Here is a 5,821-nt window from a genome sequence, read left to right as displayed (position 1 = left end):
GATCAAGGAAGAAAAAAGAGAAGCTAAAGAGGGCAAACAATGACTTTGAATCCTCTCTAGACAGTGGAAAACATAAACATTAAACAAATTTGAAAGCTGAGCATGGCAAGCATGAATTCAAACTTTATCACTTCATTTGTTTAATAAGCTGCAGTAAAGAAAGAGATGGAACACATAAACACAATTACAATTACAATAAGAGAACACACCATCAACACAAGAGTCCACAAGAATCCCAATGATGTCTGCAAAAACCCTGGTCCTCCTTTTCCTCAAATTGCAGAGATACAAGTAAAATATACAATAGGAGCTTCTCCCTCAAGAGTCCAACCATGAAAATGAGCAAGAGAAGGCATAATATAGATGATCTAACTCCTTTCCCCACCTCTAGGGGTCGAGCTCAGCTTTCTAGGATCTGTTTCAACTAATTCTAAACTGAGCACTAGATAATAGGCAGTCAAAACAACTTGCCACTAAAACTTAGGTAATCTATCCATGCATTAAATATTCACTATTTACATCAAAGAAACTTCTATAAGTGTCAAAGGAGAGTAAATGTATCCAAGTGCTATGAAAATTACACAAAAATCCATCATTTACATGCCTCAAAAGTCAACCAAAGTAAAAACAGTGTTTTGCTGGCCGAACTGGTCAAAACAGTGAAATTTCCCTGAGTGGTCGCGCCCCTCACTTTGACTGGTCGCGCGCATTGACAGCTCTGTTTGAGGGCCTTCCCGGTGTCCAAATCAGGTGCAAGATAGCTCATTGGAAAGTTCTGTGAGTCTACTTTCCAACCCCACTGGAATTTCTGAATTGGGAGTTGATTTGACCCCTCAAAAGTCATTTCTCCCAAGGCAGCTTTCTGCAACTCAAAAAAGGGGCAGAAAGTCAAAATTTGCATGTATTTTGAGCTTTTGGAAGCCCAAATCTTCATAAAATCTGAAACCCATCCATAGGCAAGTGTATTTTTGCATGACAATTCCAAAAATGTAGAGTTTTCCCCATTCTGAGCTTTCCCCATGACTGGTCACGCGCGGGGTGAGACCACTCAAATGGCCAAAACCTGTAAAATTCTCAAAAATGCCAAAAATGTCTCCAAACTCTCAAAATTTCTTGGGTTTGCTGCTAGGAGGAGGCTAATGAGTATCATGGTGAGTGAGAGAGGCCTCAGCCAAGATACGGAGCGGGTTGGTCTTCTTCTTCCTCCTGCGGGCCTCGGACAACTTCCTTTGGAGTATCTTCATCTTTGCTTTGCAAACATGCATTCTCGCCCAATAATGATTTTTCATGTTCCGTAGCAGCCTCTTGTCTTGGTTGGCTTTCTCCAACAGTCTCTCCAAGTGTGCATTCACACGGATAAGCATGGATTCCCTCTCCTTGGGCAGCAAGTCACCGGGCCTCCTACGGTTGATGACTCGGTCACTTCGAATCCTCCACAGCTCATCCAACTCTTTCTCATCCTCAAGTTGCTTGTTGCGCTGCTCATGATAGTTTATTGTCCATTGGGCCATGTCGAGCTTCTGCTGTAACAAGAGGTTTTCCGCCTCTCTCTGTCGGATGATCTCATGCAAATCTGAAGTGGGGGAGCGAGCATCAAGGTCAATGAAATCATGATGTGTATCGCCAACTCTCTCGTCCTCAACCATGGGCTGCTTGCCCTCCCGTACTGCCTCTACTGATGAAGAATGCGAGGCCCCTTCCACCTGATGTGGAGATAACACTCGCTGACCTGTAGATGATGATGGCGAGACCCCTTCCACCTGCTGTGGAGAAAGTACTCGTCGAGCTGCTGCAAACAAGGTCCTGTGACCTCTCTGGTAGGTGACCTGAGGTGAGGAAGCAACCTGTCTCGGAACAATGATCTCGGGCTGGTGAGATGGACCTCCCTCCTCATAAATGACCTCTGGCTCTGGGTGTGGCTGTGGTGGCATTGTAAAGAACTCATGAGAAATGAAGTCTGCCCATAGAATGCCCTGCTGACTCAATTGATGGGAAACAATGAGCTTGATGAGACCATGATGGCACAAACTCCTATGCTGCTGAGCTGGGGACTGCCTCTGAAACACGGACACCATCCTCTGAATGTCCTGGAAGAAGAAAACCGGGATGTTCATTATCCTCACTCGGGTAAAGTGCATCAACAGGCGAATGTGACAAGAGAAGACCTGTGAAAATCTTCCCTCGCATGTGAAGTAATGCATGATAAGCCGCATGATCGGAGCATACTCCCCCCGGAGGAATCTGAAGGGAAAGACCCCTGACAAGTGACTCATGAATGCTGGCCTGACATATGGCTCAAAATAAACATAATCCAACATTTTGCGCTTGGGCCACACCTCACCCACATTTGGTATCCCGGTAGCCTCTGAAATCACCTCCGGAGATAGTACAAAATTCACCCCTGCAAGAGTGACCTGGCCATCATGAAGGTGCAAAACAAATAAGCGGGCCAACTCCCTGTGGTGCTGAATCTGGGCAAGCCTCTCACAGAACTGAAAACATGACATATAACGGAAACAATTCACTGCCATAGGACAGGCTTGCAATTCTGCCAAAGAGGTGGGTTCCTCTCTCCTATGATGACCACCTTTGCCACCCTTACGAGGCCTCTGCTGTACCTCGATCTCTGTGGAAGAAGACCGGTCATCACCTTGCTCATAGGTTTCAGTGGTTGACATGGTGCTTTTGAGCAAAGTGAAGCAAATAGATAGAGTAAACTGCTGCCCTTGCCTGCAAAAATGCTGAGAAGTATGCTGTTTTCAAGGGGGAAAAAATCATAAGGGAAATGTTAGGGGAGGGATTTTTAATAAGGAATGGGAAAATATGTAAAAACAGGGATTTTAAAGGGATAATTCACAAAATGTCAAACATATCATCTCATCTTCCATCATTAGGAAATCATTTGCAAAGAAATACTTTATTAGGGAAAATACGTATGATAGTCATCAAGGGAAAGGACATGCATTTGCAACAGGAGTATAGGACAGCATAGATAGCTTGCTCCTTTGAGTTTTTTGTTTTTTCAATGTACATCATAAGGTAAACAGTGTTTTTCAAAGGATTTTATGTACATTTAGTCATAGGGGAACAAGGCTTCTTTTACATCATGTCATAAGGGAAAAGGGATCTTAATTGAACAGGATTTTAGGGAAGGGGTAGAGAGGAAAACAGGGCTTGGTTTTGGGGAGACACAACAATATTCTTTTTGTAAACAATATTTACAGCAATATGTCCATTTTATACATATACACAGCTGCATTTTTCTTGTTTTTGCTATGGATATGCAACAACAGTGTGTCTTCTATTTTCCAATGACTATGCACAGCAACATCTTTTTTTTTTTATTTGGTCATTTTGCCATATTATTGCTCTTTTCTCTTTTTACATAAATTTTTTTATCCTTGCTGTTGTTCATTTATTTTCCTTGCCGTGTGGAGGGTATTAGGGTTTGGGTAGAATACATGAAAGGGCATTAGGGTTTTGTAAAGGGATTTGGGGAAGGGATAGGGTTTTAGGAATTTTGGGATGAGAGATTTAGTTTTTATTGCAAATGAGATAAGATATAAACATATTATGACATTTGTGAATTTAATAGGAAACAAGGAGGGAATAAATAGGGATTTAAAGCCTTGAAAAAACATCAACCCTAGCATAATGCCTACATGAACAAGCAATCACCCAAATCCATTTCTTCTTACATTTCTTGGTGATAAACATATATATGCAAGCCCATCATTTCATGTTTCAAGCATTCAAACGCACTAGAAGACCCTACCTCGATCAGTTGAGCAAGCAAGAGGGCGATTTAGTCGATTTGGAGTGGTTCTGTAGAAGATAGCTTGAGTGGTCGCGCCCCTGCTCTGAGTGGTCTGCCTGAGTGGTCGCGCCCTGCCTGAGTGGTCGCGCCCTTTAGAAAAATACTCTGCAGAGGGGTCGCTGAGTGGTCGCGCCCCACCCAACTGGTCGCGCACTGAGCCTGAGTGGTCGCGCCCCTGAGAATGACTCCAACTTTCTGCAAATCACCTCTTTTGACCTCTCACTCGTTTTTGCAAGCTCTCAAATGCATAATGAGGCTGTTTAGAGGGAAATTTACTCTTTATAGGCCCAATTTGAAAAAATTAACTTACCAAACCCACTTTCTAATGTTTTTGTTTTGACATTCACTTTTAACACTGTTTTGAGTTCACTTTGTCCTGAATTTGATCTTTTGAGTGCTTTAACTCCGTTCTTTTTGCAGGTTGACCATCTGATGGACTCTGGCGAGGAGACTAGGGTTATTGCCGGCATTTTGAAGAATTTTGAAAATTTTCCTTATTTTTTGCAAATTTCACATGACCTTGGGTTTAAAAACAGGGTTTTTAAATCCAAGGTATAAATGAGCTGTACCTGATGAAAAATATCAATGGAACATATTAACATACCTCCTTCCGGCTTGCTGGGGACTATTAGACCTCTGACTCATGACCTTGCAGTGATTTTTGACCAAAACCCTAGACCTAAGACTTGGGACTTCAAGACAAAAATAAAACAAGTGTAACACAAGCTCATTAAATGATACGACCTGATCCAGCAAAGCCGAGAAGGGAACAAGGACCAGCTCCTCCATCAGTTTTATGGCATGCCTAACGGGATGCAAAACTGATACTGATGAGACACCTACCTATGCTCATGCAAAGAGCTTTTGATCACCGATGGAGGGCTCAAGACCGACACTAACATTGGCTCCAATGGGGATGGTAGCTCCTTGGAGGTGCCAAGAACCTTAGACCTCTGGGAGAGCAGACCAGTGCTTTATTCATTGGGCAAATGGAGTCAACTTGTACAGACGTGACCAAACTTGAAATAACTTTATTCGACTTGGACTATAAACTGAAATTTTCAAAGGACTTTGACTCAAACAAACTAACATTTGCAGAAAATAAACAATCTGAAAACTTCACACCAACCAATCCCCATCCTCAGAATTATAGCCTTCACCGCGGGCGCCAAAGTAAGGATGAGAGATCAGTTCACACTTGCTGTAATGAAAGGAAAACGGTAATTACAATGAGGATGATTAGAGCAGCATTGCTCAAGCATGATATCTTTTCAGAAGCCGACCATTCACCGACCCACCGGGACATTCATCACCATTCAACTCTTTGAGAATGAAAGCATTGGGACCACGATATGCAGCAATCTTATAAGGACCTTTCCACAAATTATCAAATTTACCGTGCTTACCTTTGTCCTCATTTCGGGCATCCCATCTCAAAACAACATCCTCCAGCTGAAAGTTTTCCGACTTTGCCTTCTTGTCATAGATTTTCTTGATACGCTCTTGCAACCTTAAAGAATTTTGGAGAACCTCTTCCCTTGTTTGCTGTAAGTGAATCATTTGATTGATTCGCCTTTGCATTGGATCTGGATCTTCTCCCGCTTCTTGAAGCAATCTCGCGACCGGTACAGTAAGTGATGTTGGAAAAACTGCATCAATTCCATAAACAATCTCAAATGGCGACATGCCAATGGACTTCTTTTGACTTACCCGATCAGCCCATAATGCATTTACCAACTTCTTATGCCAACTTTTCTTGTTAATTTCCAGCATCTTCTTGATAATGTTGACTAGTGACTTGTTTGATGATTCGGCCAGCCCATTGCCTTGCGGATGATAAGCGGTGGAGTGCCCCAAGCTGATGTTATACTTATAGCAAAAATCAACCATCTTATTGGACTTAAAGGCTGCTGCATTATCTGTGATTAATTTGAATGGACAGCCAAAACGTGACAAGATATTATTTTCAAGAAAAGAGATGATTACCGAATCTGTGGCCTGCCG

This window comes from Pinus tabuliformis, chromosome 2_2 (assembly GCF_031772625.1).
Source record: "Pinus tabuliformis cultivar Carrire ecotype Pingquan chromosome 2_2, CPIR1, whole genome shotgun sequence".
Taxonomy (NCBI): Eukaryota; Viridiplantae; Streptophyta; class Pinopsida; order Pinales; family Pinaceae; genus Pinus; species Pinus tabuliformis.
This window is presented reverse-complemented; position numbering follows the sequence as displayed.